Source organism: Rhamphochromis longiceps, linkage group LG3 (assembly GCF_057381845.1).
Source record: "Rhamphochromis longiceps isolate RC_006_pf linkage group LG3, R_longiceps_female_GT1.1, whole genome shotgun sequence".
Taxonomy (NCBI): domain Eukaryota; kingdom Metazoa; phylum Chordata; class Actinopteri; order Cichliformes; family Cichlidae; genus Rhamphochromis; species Rhamphochromis longiceps.
Genome location: NC_140559.1, coordinates 62,321,818 through 62,339,961, shown reverse-complemented (window position 1 = coordinate 62,339,961; position 18,144 = coordinate 62,321,818).

Sequence of the window (18,144 nt, the reverse complement as noted above, 5' to 3'; positions counted from 1 at the left end):
ATCTATATGAAATAATGACACATCTATATTTTCCAATTTATTTATTTATTTTTGTATTTATTTATTTTTTCCACAGTTGTGTAAATCAGTCTGTCTGTGGACTGGTACAGCTGAAAAGCCGACGCAGCCAGTTCCTCTTCTTCTTCTTGGGTTTTTTCTCTGGCACAGTCTTAGCTTCAGTTTCGAGTTCAGCTGGATTGGTAGTTATCGTTTTCTCTCTGTCTTCTGTTTGTTGTAGAGAGTCATGCAGAGACATCTCAGTTGATGTCAGGGAGTCTTCTTCTTCTTCCTTGTCCTGTTCTTTGGTGTCTTTTTCCACCAGAAGCTCAGATTTTCCATTTGCTGTGTTGGAATTTTGTTCATTTTGCTCCTGTGTGATTTTAATGTAGGACGCTTTGACTTCTTTCAACTCTTGATAAAGAGTCTCTACTTTCATGTCATGAAGCTCCTTGTTGGAGCAGAGCTGGGATTTAAGCTCACTGATTTCCATGTTCAATGTCTCCTGGTCCTGCCTATGTTTGTCTTCCTGTTCCTTGAGTTGGTGTTGAGCTTCTAGGAGCTGTTGTTGGAGTGTTCCTATTTGCTCTTGTTGAGTCTTGTATTGGACTTCAAATTGAGCCTCCTTCAGACCTACACAGTCCGTGTGTGAAGCCTCTGTGGTTTGTGTAGAAGAATCCACACACTGCTCTGTGGCTGACGTCTTCGTGCAGGACACGGATCATGTCATCCAGCATGACAACTGCTTGGTTGTCCTTTGCTTGAACCTCTGTTTTGCTCTTATCAGGCTTATTATTATCATTAGCCTCCTCCAGTTGCTCTATGAGCTCTTTAATTGTTTCTTCATGCTGTTTTTTGTCGGCGATCATCTGTGCATGAAGTTTGGTCACCTTAGACTGGTAATAAGAAGCCCTCTTATTAGCAGCTACCAGTTTCCAGTAAAGCTCGTTCTGGTGGTTTTGGGAAGCTTGTAGTTGATGCCTGAGAGCAGCAATCTCACAACATGAATCATACTGGACTCTGCCATGATGGGGTATAAATCTGGGATTTGGCTGATGTTGCCACGTCCCTCCATTTGGCCCAGGGTTTTGTCCACTGGCGTTATTCATGTTTGCCTCTGTCTCCATATTCACGTCGTCCTTTGGTTCTGACATAGGGAGGGATTCAGGGTTTTCCCTTTCAGAGGTTCCTTCAGGGTTTCCTGACACTTCTTCATTTCTCAGGTTGCTTCCATCAGCCACGTTGTTTTGGGCTTCTAGAAGAGCCCGAGCATACGCCCGAGTAATCGGTCGTCTGGGTTCTTCAGCCACTCTTTTCTGTTTTTGCCCCCTTTTTTTCTTGCCTTTCACGACCACTTCTGTTTGAACTTGTGCCAGAGGACGTGTTTCAGGATTTGGTGTTTGGGCTTTTTTGAGGTCATTTTCCGATCTTTGCAAAACTGTTATATTTGGGCTCACGACCACTTCCATCTGTGCTTCTGCCATTTTATATGCGTCTGCTTCTGCGTCTGCTTCTGCGTCTGCTTCTGCGTCTCTGTGTCTTCCTTATCTTGGTTTTAACAAACAGGTTGTTTTGTAGTTCTGCCACCAAAGAGTTGCTACAGTTGACTGAATTTCTCCTTCCAATGACAGAATGTGATGACATCACAAGCTTTGTGCCTTTGATGACATCACAAGCTTTGTGCCTTTGATGACATCACAAGCTTTGTGCCTTTGATGACATCACAGGCTTTGTGCATTTGATTCTGTGATTGGATAGTTTGAAAATAAAATGTCCACAAATGTACTTTAAAAAAGTCATTTTATTTTGTAGTATATGTTGAATTAACACTATAAAAGCTACTCGACCAGAATTGCAGTTAAAAATAAAACAAAAGCAAAACACAAGTTTTTATAAATGGTTGTTACAAACAAACCAAAGGAGAAGACGACTGTTTAGTGGAAAAATATTAGACATGCTCTCTCATAATAACTGTGTAATAATGTAAACTAAGACATGTCGAAAACATTGATATTTAGTTAAAGGTATTTATTCAAACGATCCAATGACCAGCATGTTTTAGTGAATGTCTGTAGGCACTGGGAGCTTGGTGGTTGCCTAGGCGACAATATGTCATCTATGTTTTGTTTTTAATTCAGTTTCACTGGTGAAACTAAGAAACAACAGGCTGTAGAGGGACACGTTAACAGAGCTTTACTAACTCTTACTGTCATATCCAGTGTGGACAAATCTGTATAGATTCATATTAATATATTAATCATTCATTTGAATAACCAAGGATGCAAAATAAAAATCACAGGAGAGTTTATGAGACCAGGTCAAGTTCAGAGACACACGTTTAGCAGAGGTGAAGCCTCGAGGACAGCTGGCAGCTACACCCATGTATGACAGCACCCACCTGTCACAAAGAGCAGCCTTTCCATGCCTGACTCTGCATAATTGTCAGCATCCAAGCATTTTCAATGAGTCATCATCCTCAGAAATCATCCTTTGCACAGTTGTTATGAAGAGAAAAATTAACTTTAGAGCTGAAAATCAGATATGAACCGTGATCTGGGAGGGGAAGGGCACCTGCTGCCAGACAATGTTCACCTTGGAAAAAGTCAAAAGTGGTTTATAAATTTTGCCACAGGTCTGTTTGTCAGAGGGAGTTAGGCCATTGCTTCATAATTAAAGACTGATTAAGATGATTCATATTTTCTTAAAGGTTCTTTTTAGACCTCACCTTTTACACCTGCATTGAGTTGCTGCCATGTGATTGGCTGATCAGATATTTGCATTAATGAGTATTTGAACAGATCTACCTAATGAAGTTTTATATTTATGATGAAAATGCTTTGATGGTTCATACCTATGAAGTTACAGTATATCTGAAGAGCCTTAAAATATTTTTTTTTACCATAGTAAACTTCAAAACAGACTTTATTATATGATATAGTTTTAAAAAAGGATAACAATTGACTTCAGCATAATATAAAATAATGTGTTTTCCCGATACCTGATTTTTAGCACTATGTATGCATTGGTCAACTTTCAGATCTATGAAGTTCAGCTCAGTTAACTATGTTTTCATTTTTAGTTTCCATTTGCATTTAGATGCACGGCCGATTCTCTGATGTGTGATCTGTTTCTACCTGTGCTGATGCTAGCAGGACTAAAGCTGATCAAGCAGCAGTAAATATGTGAAGCAAGGCTGAAGGATACACTCATAAAATGAACAGAATCATAAGAATATAACAGCACGAGCACTGCAAATGCAACTAAACCATGTTGACATCAAATGGTATGTTATTTGAAATCTATATGAAATAATGACACATCTATGTTTTCCAATTTATTTTATTTATTGATTTTATTTTTTCCACAGTTGTGTAAATCAGTCTGTCTGTGGACTGCCAGCCAACACATCCACAACACCAACAACTCAGACAGCACAAAGCCTTTTAAGTTGGCGAGGCGTGATAGCAAATGCAGCGCAGGTACATCCATCTGACCTGCAGCAGCATCGCAGACCACGCCCCCCTCCACACCACTCTTTCCTCATAGTTGCTCGCCATCGTTGCGCTCAGAGGGTAGAAGGTCCCGATTGAAGTGCACAGGTAACTTCCCTTCACATTTCACGACAATGATCCTGTTAGTGAGAAGCCTGCCTTCATACTGGCAGCTGGGTTTCCTGGCTCCCTGATGCTTTAGCTTACATTTAATTATGCGAAACGTTGCGGTACTATACGTCATGCCGCTATTTTCATCGTAGCTCCCATCACCTCTACAAATGGATTTGACCTTTGCTGGAATGCTGAGGATGAATGTGTTGGTTTCCTTACAACTGTTGTCAAGTTTGTAGATATTCCTATTTGATATTTCTGTGTTACACAGCTTTTCAGTCATCTTAGCATCTACATGCTGTCTTCTAAACTTTTCATAAGGTGTTTCTTCAGGTCGGTGCTCGCTTGGTTGAAAATTGTTCACTTTGGAAAATCCGGAAGCAAAGAGCAGCACGAGCATCGTGCAGACAAACAGTGTCTTCATCGTCTCCTGGAGAAGAAAACACATGGACGTTTTTCCACATTAAGAATTTGGCAGATACATCCTTTTGGATCCTGAAGCTCAGTAAGTCGTCTTTGTGAGCTGCAAACACACACGACAAGAGGACTGATAGACCTTTTTCTTTAAATGAAAGAAGTCGTTTTATTTATAGTTTTCTTTTTTATTTATTTCTAATCATATATATTACTTTGTTCTCTGTTTATTTTTTATTTTTCAACTGTTAGGACGATTTCTAAATATCCTGAACAAGCCTGATCTGGACGGCTCCTGGAAGCAGATTCAGGCGTGATGATGTCATTTTCAACTGGAAAATGAAGCTTTGAAAAGCTGAAGTAGTTTAAATGTTTAGATATTTAACCTTGTTGTATTACTTTATATTTTATATTCATCGTATTAAGACATCAAGATATTTGTTTTTGCCTTAAAATTTTGTGTTTTCATTTATACTTTTTGTTATTCTTTTTTTTAATTTTGTCATTTTGCCTTTTTTACTTGATGTGATTTGGATAAATATATATTTATATCTACAGATATATTGAGAGAGTTTTCCTCTGGGTTTCACAAGCCCATTTTATAGATAAAAGTCCAGGTCATAATAGATCCGGTTCATTAAGAACAAAGTTTAAATCCGATTTAATATAAAAGCCTTTCTGCACTCAGTTATTCTTTCCTGTCACATGTTTCAGTGTGCTCTGTAGTAACAATGACACACTGCAAAATAAAAATAATAAGACACTCACCTTTTTTTTCCTTTACTAATGATGATGATTAACCTGCAGTGGTTCAGGTATAAGTTGGTTGTCTGGAACAGCAGGTGATGAAGATGTGGTGAAGGGTCTGTGGTTAATGTATATAGTGGGTTCATTACATAACTGGATAGGCAACATCTGACAGTCAGTTTAAATAAGATCTTGTTGTATTTGAACACAAATCAGCAAAAACAGGTCTCTCACCGTGCAAATATACAGCTTACGTAAGTTTAGTATGCTCACCGAATGCAGTGTTTAGTGTAGCAGCAGAATTATGACAGTTTATGGAGATGTTCAACGTGAGCCTGCTGCCCAGCTTTAAAAGGAAAATCATTTTAAATGATACATAATAAGTTCTTACCAAAAGAGGAATGCAGACGGAGATGAGCAGAGATCTCTTCTGCAGTTCAGATGCTGCTGTGAGTTCTAGTTCACTTCTGTCACAGAGGAACAAAGTGTGTTTGGATCTGGACACTTTGATTTTTATACTTCTGATCAGCACCACCTCAAATAATCCTTTGCATCCACACCTACATCACTGGCCCACCACTTCTAGGAAACTTTAACACTTCCCTGCTTGTGACTCAGAAAGATAATGCAAATATGATGACCACTGACCACAAGAACCTGCATGTAGATGCAGCCTGTTTTTCCACATCTGGCTTTAGAAAAAAAATTAATGCACAAACAAATAGATTTAAAATAAAAAGATGTGTTGGTATATTTTGACCTTTCAAATAAACTATTAACACTTCTTTTTTCCCCTTTTTAAGTATAATTTTTGGCAAATAAAGTGAATGTTTTGACCATTTGCAGTTAAAATGTTGAACAATCTTTTTATTTTTGTTTTACTACCAGTTGGTTGTAATAATTTCATAGGGGTTTAAATGGATGTATAACAAAACAAAGGATAAAAGTATATATAAAAGTATATTTAATGAAGCTGATCGAACAACAGTGCAATATGGCATGATGACAGTGTTTACAATTTTGGCAGGAGAACAAAAGATAAATATTATAAAATACAAGACATGAAAATCTCAGAGGTCAGGGGTCGGGGGCCCAGGAAGTCTGACCCGCAGATTCCAGGTCTGACTTCGAGTACATAAAATATCATCTTTCTTGTGGGGAAGGAGCCTGAGTTAGAGCAGGAAGTTACACCATATTGATATTGTTGGGGTAGCCTCAATGCCAGTGTTGGACTCTCCAGTTTCCTTGAAGGAGGTTTGACTTTGTGCCATCGTTGGCTGGACTCTGTGCTCATTGATATCCCCGTATCAGTGAGTTAAGACACCATGCATTTATTTTCTGTGTGGCACACAACAAGAAAACAAGCCAAGAGAGAACACATCAGCCTCCAATGACAGTTTATTAAAAGGTTTATTGGAGGTTATTTGTTGTGTTATTGAACCTGTGTGCTAATGAAAGAGTGTCCTTAATAAACGTACTCCATAAGGAAGTGTGTTCACAAGTGCACAGAACACATTAGGGCACAGGTCAATGATCGATTTTACAATTGTATTGTCAGATCGATGGACACTTTCGGATACTTGGATATTCAGGTGATTAGAGGAGCAGAGATGATCAGCTGATCAGGATTTGGTGGTGTGTTGGATCAGGTGGTGGAGAGATACAGGACAGGCCTGACATACACAAACGTATAGTGAAGGTGCAGAGGCTCAGATCTGTGACATCGTCCCAGCTCAGTGTCCATATTTAGATGTAACAGTGCTATAGACTTTACCTGACAACTTGTATGAGTAATGTTTTCATCTCAGGCATGTCAATTTCATTTGTGAATATATTTTTAATACTTGTACAACAGATTTTTTTGAGTGTTAAATAGAAATTATATGCTGAAACTGAAGTGATGGGTCGCACTCTTTAGTTCTGCTCTCGAAACAATGTAGGTGGTCCAGTTAACATATTTACATTTTTTCATTTGCTGTTTCACTTGCAAAATATTTCCAGTGTGACATTTGATCAGGTCTTGTAAACCTTGTCGTTAACCAAGCAGTCACTCCCAGGCTGCTGTGCTGATCACCGGATCTTAACTTCATTGTCACAGTGCACTCAGAACAAAACAGCCATGCAGAGATATGAGTCACAGTGACATTAAAACTGATGAAGACCGTCGTCGTTAGAACCAGCAAACTGAACGAACTAAAAAAGATCATCTAAATTCAACTGGTCTAAAATATCAGGATCTCAGTGTTAAGTCCATATTTTTGAAGTAGAAGCTTTTACTGGTTTTACTTAAGAAAAAGAAATAATAAGGAATTGTTTTGGAATTTGTCCAGGTTAACAGATGAAATCATGTTCAGTGCTTTGTCCTGTCAGTAAACACAGATTCTTTATTTGCACTGAATGGGACAGCATATCATTTCACTGCTTTTGGCATAATGACAATAAAAGATAGTTTCAAAGTCTGACCTGCAAAGCCCGTCCACCCAGTGTCCTCCTCAGTCATGCTGGTTGCATGATTGCTGTAGAAGTGCTAAACTACTGTGACCTGATTAATTGAACTGAGCTCACACTGCAATAACTAATCAGTGAGGTGGTAGTTTAAGTACTTCATTACCAAAATGTATAAATGAAGTACATCAGAAGATGTTGGGGAAGAAGCACTTCACCGGGTGGGCCTGGACCCCCGAGGCCTGTCCCTGTGCCGACCTCGTCTGAGTCTAATAGATTTATAAGATAGAGCTCATCAAAAGACTAAGATATGAATATAAACATGATATTTGTCAGTTTAATTTAATGTTAAGTTGAACTGGAGTTAACCACAATCCTTTACTCTTCCAACTCCTCTACTTTGTCTAACAGTTAGCTTAGCTTAGCCTAGCCAAGTTTTCTTTGCAAAATTGCTAATTGCATGGTTTCAAATTGCAGTTTTGATTTTAAGTGGACTAATTGTTCAGACCTGCTCTGGGGCCTGTCTGAAGTATTAAATTGACATATATTTGTCTCAACACCTACGCAGGAGAACTTTTTTGTAAGTGTGAAATGGAAAATAGAAGAAGAAGTAGAGATGTGGGTGTTCCTATTTACATGTTTTTATTTTCTGTTTCTTTAGCCAAACATGTTATTTGATCAGAGCACCTGCCTGTACACCTGCTGTTAACCAAGCAGTTATTTTCAAGCTGCTACACTGATCACAAAGTCATGACATATGAATGACAGGAAGTGTCCAGTGTCACGTAGCGATATTAATGACAACAATGATGGGTCAAAGCAACATATGAACATTTATTACGATATCCTGATAAATGTAATGCAGCGGGATAACTTCTACAGTTATTATGTTAGTGATGATGCCTCTTTGCTTTTCATTTATTCACAGCTTTGTGGCGTACGATGGAGTGTCAGGGCCACATTAAGATGATAACCTGCCACGGCTGCAGTACCCTCTACAACACGGCTTGTGTCGATGATTTAGTGAAGCAAACTGATCAGCTGTCTCATTGTGTCCTTTGTGTATTTGGTTTTGTGTTTTCAATGAACTGAAAGCCCTCTTTAATGCACGAGGGTGTGACCATCCACATTCTCTCATCTGTCCAGTGTCAGCCATTCATTTTGTGCAAATGGTCAAGTCTTCCAAGTGTGCGTGCTTTTCCTTCTGAGTGCTTTTCCTTCAGCGTCTGTGTTACTCGCGTCCAGCAGATGGCAGTGTTTCACTGTCTGACGGCTGTCTGAAGCTTCAGCTGGATTATCCGTTTGCTATGTTTGCCATGTTACAGTGGGGAGGAAAAACTCGTTTTTAACAGGAATATCTAGACATGAGTGATTACTGCAGTGGGGCACTATCTGTGCTATCTATAAGAAATGTTAGCAACAATAAAACTCTGAGGATCAGGGCTCCATTTCACTCCAGTGTTCAGTGGCATTTTAAAAGAGTGAATACCGACGCTGAATGTCTTTGTAAAGCAAAAGCACTTTGTTAGCCTTTACAGAGCAAAGCTATGGATCAATGTGCAGTGAAGAAAAATCGAGGTGGCCAGTCTGTCCTTTCCTAACCAATCACAGAGCTCCTTACATTGCACCATGTGGCTAATTTGTGTTTTACTGATATTGCTGGGCTGCTGTCAATCATTTTGTCTTTATATTACAACAGAGCATTGACCTTTAACCTGTTTAATTCATACTGAGTATTTAAAAAAATGTATTGTCATAATAAATTCTGCCTCACTGAAACACCATTTTGCATTAGCCTCTATCACCTGACTTGTCACTGATGATATCACTGCATGAGCAGGCGAGCGGTAGCGGCGGGGGGGTGTAGGTGAAGCTCGTGAAGAACAAAATCCTGTACGAGCGGACGCAGTGAGTCCAATAACCAGGGGTAACTGGAAATAAGGTGTTGTAGGCTGGCTTCCACAGTGTAAAGAGACACTTCTCCCTCATGCTCTAACAGCTGGTAAATCAATTTAAAAGCAGAGTCGATAACGGCCTCCTGAAGCTCCCTAGGTGGGGTGACTGCCGCTGGATCCATATCTGGCTGGTCCGTACTGTCACGGCGGGTGAGGAGAGCCGTGTGAAAATAATAAATGAGGATCCAATCGCAGGCAGTAGTGGAGAAGTGAAGGTGGTTTATTGAACACAAAAATAAATATGGACAAACAGCAAATGGAGCACGAAGTAAACTAGACTGGAAACAACTAAACTACAGAGCACAAACACACGGGTGAGACATGGTGGATACACAGACGGACCAGCAACTACAATGACAGAGGACACGACTTAAATACACAGAGAAACACAGGGGAATTACACACAGGTGGTGGACACAGCTGGGAATAATCACCAAGACGAGACAGAGGTCAAACTGAACACACTCACATGAGACGCAGACCTTCACAATAAAACAGGAACAAGAAACCATCACACTAAGACGCAGACTCGACATAGAGAGAGAGACAGAAAATGACACATGGAACTAAACTAAACCTGCAAAAACATGACAACTCAAAATACTGGGTCAAACTGACCCAGAACCGTGACAGACTTTCTATAATGTTTTGCTTGAGCATGTCCTGCTTTTCTGTAATGTTATTTCTACAGTTTTAGCAGTTCTTCTCGAGGGAAAGAGAAAGATGTAAAAATCTTATACGTTATATATGTTAAATAACATGTGTAGTGCTCACATGTAATGCAGATGTTAGCTTTGATCTAACCAATAAATCCTGATTGGATGTTGTTAGCGTTAGCACTTGTGTTTGCTTCCCTGCTGTACAACAGCATTACCAAAATACAACTGAAGAAACAAACTCAGTTATGAAAAGTTTGTGTTCAGTTTGCAGTCGCTGAAAATAATTACACCTTTGGGAATGACATGGAAATGCTCCCACACTAAAGATTGGGTTTTGTTTTGGGGATTTTCCATCTTAATTTATCTGTCTTATTTGGCTACATCTACGACACTGCTATGCTCTCTCTTGCCTATGTTTTCGTGGCTGCTGCTATCTGTATTTTAATATATATATATATATGCAATGAAAATTCCCGTCTCGCCCCTCCCGGCAGTCTGTATACTTTAAGCTCGGGTAGTTTTTACACAGGATACGGGAGGATTATTGAGAAGAACCTAAGCAAACACGTGACAAGTTTTCAACAGGAATGAATGACAGTAAAAATGTTACCTCACAGATAGTTTTCATGCCATCAGTAATGAGCTGGTTTCAGCTGGACTGGACACACTCAAATGGCAAAGAAGGTTGTGTAGCCTTTGCAGAGAAGATGAAATGCATTCATGTAAATCAAAATGCATCTTTTAATTGAGGTAGAGGTTTGTCAGAGATATTATTCTCATAATGTACCTTTGTCCCAGCTGATTACCTTCATTAAACAGCAGGTTGCAAAAACCTCTTGTGTACCTCTTTTCAACCACTGGGAGGCGCTACAGCTTCATTCCTTTCACACTAAGGCAGCGGTAGGGAACTCCAGGCCTCGAGGGCCGGTGTCCCTGCAGGTTTTAGACGTTCCCTACCCCTGCACTAAGGCCTTTGAAATCTTCATTAACACTGAGCTTGAAATTTCTATCAGTCGAATGCAAAGGAGTTCTGTGGTTGTAGGACAGAGGTAGGGAACGTTAATCTGCCATCATTTAGATTATATGACAACAACCTTCAAATCTGAAGTCTCAGAAATCTGCTTCATGTACAAGTTCCTCCAATAATCAGGGCTAATATCACCAAATTGTACATAAACAGACTTTTACATGTTAAATATTTCTCAAATATGGGGAAAAAAACAATATAAAATACTATATTATTAACAAAATATCTTAAGATACAGCTACAAATTGCTTGAAACATTTGCAATGAAATATATAAAACAGCTTTATTGTCAGTGAGGACAAAGTTATAGTGATGCTGTGCTGGAGTGTTCAAAAGAAGACAGAGACATGAAGTATAAATATTGTATAATATTAAATATAAGAAAGAACAAAGTTATAAAAACATTAATAATTGAAATCTGCAACAATATTCACATAAAGTGTAAAATACAGAGTTAACTGTTTAATAGGTAAAGTTTAGGTCTTGCAGTCGAACAATGATCCCAAACACAGCAGCAAATCTACAGCAGAATAGCTGAAAAGCAAAGTCCAGACCTCAACCTGGGACATTCAGAGAGCTGTGCTTAAATAAATGCCCACAAAGCTCAAAGAACTGAAGCAACGTTGTAATGAAGAGTGGGCCAACATTCCTCCACAACAATATGAGAGACTGATAAAGTCAAGCAGAAAACAATTACCTCACATTTGTGCTGCTAGAAGTGTTTCTAGTTATTCACAGGACTGTAGTTTGAATTTAAAGAAATGTGAAAGTGCACTGAAATTAACATAAAGTTATTGCAATTTTTAAAAAAAATCAAGAAATCTAAGAGGAAGAAACAATGTAAACCACACAATTGTTTTCCTTATATTCTCCACACGGCAATGCACATAACAGACATAAAATATTTGCATTTATCAATAGAAAATATACAATTTTTCCATAGTCATAGCCAGGCCCGATTACTGCCAAACCTGTGCTGAATCAATCACTTAAACAGGACCTGTCTGACAAAGTAGAGTAGACCAAAAGATCCTCAAAAACTACACATCATGGCGCAATCCAAGGAAATTCAGAAGCAAATAAGAAACAAAGTAATTGAGATCTCTCAGTCTGGAGATGCAACGTCAAGATGAACAGAATCCAGTTTCTGGGATCCTGAAGGAGAATGTCTGGCCATCTGTTCACGACCACAAGCTGAAGTGCACTTGATCCAAAGCACACCAACAAGTCCACCTCTAAGCAGCTTAAGTAAAACAAAAGAAAGACTTTGGAATGGCTTAGCCAAAGTTCATACGTGAATCTGATTGAGGAGCTGAGACCTTGGAAAGGTGGTTCATACTCAAAACCCCTCCAGTGTGGCTGAATTACAACAATTTTGCAAAGATGAGTGGGCAGAAATTCTTCCACCACCTCGTAAAGGACTCATTGCCAGTTATCCCAAACGCTTTATTGCAGATGTTTCTACTCAGGGTGGCCCAACCAGTTATTAGGTTTAGGGGGCAATCACTTTTTCCACACAGGGCCATAATAATGGCCGCCTTAATAATAAATGCCTTGATTTAGGAACTACTTTTAATGTTTACTTGTGCTATTTTGCAAAAAATAAAATCTCTGCAAAAACATCAAAACTGCTGACCGTCTGACCTCAATATGAAATTATTAATCTTTTGACAAAAAACATTTAGATTTGTAAAAATAAAGAAACCATAGAGGAACAAACAATGTTGTTTGCTACGTTCTAACATGGCAATCTAAATAACAGTAATGCAAACATATATATTTATCAATAAAAACAGATCGCCTTTTCACTGTTACAAAAGTCAAGTATATCAGTGTTTGTTCAGCTTTCATAAATGTAAGTTTATAAGTACATAGTACATTTTTTGGTCCAACTTCTTTTAATACATGCAACACATTTCAGAACATTTGGGACAGAGACAACAAAAGACTGGAAATACTTCGTAAAAATCTGGTGAAACACTTTAAAGCCAGTGGGATTAAATGGGAAACATAAAATTTAATACTAGACAAAGACCGATTGAATCCTGAAGCAAAGAATTAATAACTAAATCACAAGTAGAAAATGTTATGCAGATATTATTGGACAGATTTTGGTGTAGAAAAAAATGACAAGAAATGAAAAATGAAAGTTATCTGGTCTTTTTCTTTAAAGAGTAGCCTACTGCAGAGCAGCAACACTGACAAACACCATCATCACCAATACTGCAGCTAATACAATGATCCAGGAGGAAACTTGAAAAAGCAGGAAAAATGTGACACTGATCAAAATGAATACATCAATTATTGATCAAAGAGAAAATGCATACTAGCACAATGCATTGTTATTGCATCTCAGTTTCTCACCATCACTGATAATCTGACGTCTGCTGGACCTCAGGAATCGTCTCCATCACCTCTCTGTGAGGAGCAGAGAGCACTCGTGCTGCACATCCCACCTGTGTGCTGTGTTTACGTGAACCTGAGAGCACAGCTGTAGTGGTGACAGTGAATGTAGCGTTGGTGTTGGACACACTGACAGTGTTGTACTGTGAGAAGCTGAGGTGTTGTTGTGAGAGTGTTACAGTGGGAGCAGGTCGACCAGTGGCTGAACAGGAAACAACCCACTCTTCAGCAGAGTTTGACTCTCTGACATCAACAACAGGTTCATGCAGCTCTGTGAAGGATCAGGAGATATAAAATAAGGAGTATATTGTTAAAGATACATTGACTTCTAACACATGTAACGCATTAAGGTAAAATTTCTTACCATAAGGATGTGTTACACGATTTATAAACCCCAGTTTGTTAATTATTTGTTCATTATTCATAACTATATACTTAATTTTTTAAAAATTAAGTGTTTTTGGTCAAATGGAATTTCTTTTTGGGTAATTTTAGCCCCTTTTAGCCCTCTGCCAAAATGTTTTAACCTTTCTGTCTCTAACAGTAAAACATCGTTCCTTTATCTTCTGTGTCTGGTGTGTTGGTCAGGATTAGCTAGCTTGGCAAAAAGTTCACATTAAACAAAGTGTGTTACTGTGAGGTGTGTGTTCGTACTATGAGTCACAGCTCGAGTTTTCTTGTGGGTGAAGGTTTTTCACCTCGCTGTCATTCTTGCATAAAAGTGTTTGACCCCTTCAGAAAAAAAACGAAATTTGGGATTATTTTTTGTTTTGTTCATTGTGTGTACAGTGGGGCAAAAAAGTATTTAGTCAGCCACCGATTGTGCAAGTTCCCCCACTTAAAATGATGACAGAGGTCAGTAATTTGCACCAGAGGTACACTTCAACTGTGAGAGACAGAATGTGAAAAAAAAATCCATGAATTCACATGGTAGGATTTGTAAAGAATTTATTCGTAAATCAGGGTGGAAAATAAGTATTTGGTCACCTCAAACAAGGAAAATCTCTGGCTCTCACAGACCTGTAACGTCTTCTGTAAGAAGCTTTTCTGTCCCCCACTCGTTACCTGTATGAATGGCACCTGTTTGAACTCATCATCTGTATAAAAGACACCTGTCCACAGCCTCAAACAGTCAGACTCCAAACTCCGCCATGGCCAAGACCAAAGAGCTTTCGAAGGACACCAGGAAAAGTATTGTAGACCTGCACCAGACTGGGAAGAGTGAATCTACAATAGGCAAGCAGCTTGGTGTGAAAAAATCAACTGTGGGAGCAATCATCAGAAAATGGAAGACATACAAGACCACTGATAATCTCCCTCGATCTGGGGCTCCACGCAAGATCTCATCCCGTGGGGTCAAAATGATCATGAGAACGGTGAGCAAAGATCCCAGAACCACACGGGGGGACCTGGTGAATGACCTGCAGAGAGCTGGGACCAAAGTAACAAAGGTCACCATCAGTAACACACTACAACGGCAGGGAATCAAATCCCGCAGTGCCAGACGTGTTCCGCTGCTGAAGCCAGTGCATGTCCAGGCCCGTCTGAAGTTTGCCAGAGAGCACATGGATGATACAGCAGAGGATTGGGAGAATGTCATGTGGTCAGATGAAACCAAAGTAGAACTTTTTGGTATAAACTCAACTCGTCGTGTTTGGAGGAAGAAGAATACTGAGTTGCATCCCAAGAACACCATACCTACTGTGAAGCATGGGGGTGGAAACATCATGCTATGGGGCTGTTTTTCTGCCAAGGGGACAGGACGACTGATCCGTGTTAAGGACAGAATGAATGGGGCCATGTATCGTGAGATTTTGAGCCAAAACCTCCTTCCATCAGTGAGAACTTTGAAGATGAAACGAGGCTGGGTCTTCCAACATGACAATGATCCAAAACACACCGCCCGGGCAACAAAGGAGTGGCTCCGTAAGAAGCATTTGAAAGTCCTGGAGTGGCCTAGCCAGTCTCCAGACCTCAACCCCATAGAAAATCTGTGGCGGGAGTTGAAAGTCCGTGTTGCTCGGCGACAGCCCCAAAACATCACTGCTCTCGAGAAGATCTGCATGGAGGAATGGGCCAAAATACCAGCTACTGTGTGTGCAAACCTGGTAAAGACCTATCAGAATCAGAATCAGAATCAGAATACTTTATTGATCCCTGGGGGAAATTATTTTTTGTTACAGTGCTCCATTTTAAACCAACATTAAGACAAGACAGACAATACGCTAACTAAGAATAGTACAATATATACATATATATACATACATACATACATAAGTCACTTATAAATAAATATTTGGAAAAGAAACATGTGTAGTTGTAGCAGCAAACAGTGTGTTAAGTGGATGCGTTGTACAGGGAGATGGCCACAGGCAGGAATGATTTCCTGTGTCGTTCAGTGGTGCTTTTCGGTAATCTCAGTCTCTCACTGAACGAGCTCCTGTGACTGACCAACATGTCATGGAGTGGGTGGGAGGTGTTATCCAACATTGTCTTTATCTTGGACAGCATCCGCCTCTCCGACACCACCTTGAGGGAGTCCAGCTCCATCCCCACAACATTGCTGGCCTTACGGATCAGTTTATTAAGTCTGTTGGCATCTGCGACCCTCAGCCTGCTCCCCCAGCATGCAACAGCATAGAGGATCGCACTGGCCACCACAGACTCATAGAAAATCCTCAGCATTTTCTGGCAGATGTTGAAGGACCTCAGTCGCCTCAAAAAATAGAGACGACTCTGGCCCTTCCTGTAAAGTGCTGTGGTGTTTTTAGCCCAGTCCAGTTTATTGTCAATGTGTACTCCAAGGTATTTATAGTCCTCCACAATGTCAACACTGACCCCCTGGATTGAAACAGGGGTCAAGTGTTTCCTGGTCTTCCTGAAGTCCACGATCAGTTCCTTGGTCTTAGTAAACGTTTGACCTCTGTTATTGCCAACAAAGGTTATGTTACAAAGTATTGAGTTGTATTTTTGTTATTGACCAAATACTTATTTTCCACCCTGATTTACGAATAAATTCTTTACAAATCCTACCATGTGGATTCATGGATTTTTTTTTTCACATTCTGTCTCTCACAGTTGACGTGTACCTCTGGTGCAAATTACTGACCTCTGTCATCATTTTAAGTGGGGGAACTTGCACAATCGGTAGCTGACTAAATACTTTTTTGCCCCACTGTATTTGTTTCTACTTTTTACTTTTTCTTTTACTGTGTACAGCACTTTGGTCAACCTGTGTTGTTTTTAGACATGGTTATTGATTGATTGATTGATTGATTGATTGATTGATTGATTGATATGTCTTTGATTAAAATACAGCCTACTCCACATCCTCCAAGTTACAGAGAAGAGGAACCATCTGGGGTGAACTTGTGCACTTGGTATTGGCTGTCATGGTCCCTGTGCCTCTCCGGCTCGCTCATGTTGGCCACAGGTTTGTTTTGTTTTCTCTCCTGCTTCCCTGGGTGGAGCTCATTGTGGGCTCTCACCCTTGGCCCACGTATCTGCGGTGATTTCTACACCTGTTGCTGATCAGGCGGCGTCCCCCTTGCCTATTTAACGCTGCGGCACGGAGTATTCGGCACTGGAACGTTGAACCTCCCATGTTCGTGCTCTCAGCTCTCCTAAGACAAACTCTCTCAGTGTTGTGTGGCGTATTGATCTAATTGGACTCTTTGTGTTTAGATCTCCCCGGAACTGGTGGCGGACCCTGACCTGTGATCCCTGTGTGTGTCAACATAAGTGGAAATTGGAGCGAGAGTGGCTGTGGAGAAGCGAGTGTGCGTAAGAAGAGGAGTGGCGGAGTTTGGGCCGAGTGGGGAGCGAGTGTGGATTCCTTCCCCTGGAGCCCTGAAGCCCTGCCCCATTCACTGTATATACACATCACTGTGGTTTCCCTTCTGTGTTAATAAATTGTCAACCCTTTGCTTGCCAGAACGCTGCCTGCGTCTGAATCCATCTGTTAGCCCTGACATTGGATACCTGGAAATCAGTGAAGGGACCATTAATGCTTAAACTTGTACACAGGTTTGAGAGCAACCACCCAAAAGCTTCTGCTAATAAACACTAGTCTGTGTTTGTGATGCAAATGTTTCTGGCTGTGTTCACAAACATTTAGTAAGGTGAGTGAGGAATATTAATACTTATTATTAGATCATTAGCAGACTGTAGAACTTGACTGCACGCCAAGGTGGCAGTTCAGCCATTTGATTGATGTTGCAGCAGCTCATGAGTGAATGAACATCGTGCAATAAAAGTACTTCTAGAAGTACATTTTTGCAAAAACGGACATTGTGGAGGAATGTAGGGAAGACACGAGGGAGCCCAATATTTTACTCAAACGTTAATCGCTGCATCACACAACTGAACATTCAAAGCGCCAAAACCTAACCCTCTCACTTCCCGTTACACTGGGTACGAGTGGAGCTACCTGGTGGTATGTACTTACATTTATTTAAATTTACTTGAGTAGGGTAGAGTCATGCTAATGACCTAATAATTTTATTCAGGTGTGTTGCAGCAGAGATACATTTAAAAGCTTCAGGATGCTGGCTCTCAAGGCCTGGAGTTTGACACCCCTGCTTTACACAAAGATGGGTTAAATCACAGTGCAAAGAATGAATGAATAAATGAAATATAAACAATAAATAATTATTAAATAGTCTTACACATCAATGTCATTGGTTGACTTTTGAAGTATTTGAATCCTTATTGGGTTCCCTGAGTGACAGAAGGATTAAAACACTTTAAAATCAGTACTGAAAATATGTGCAGACATTACTGGATAGATTTAGGGTTAGAATCAATAAATCACTATCATGTTAAACACTCTTAGAGTTCAAACCTTCGTAGAAACATAAGTCCAGTATCATGGAATGAAACCTGAAGGTGCA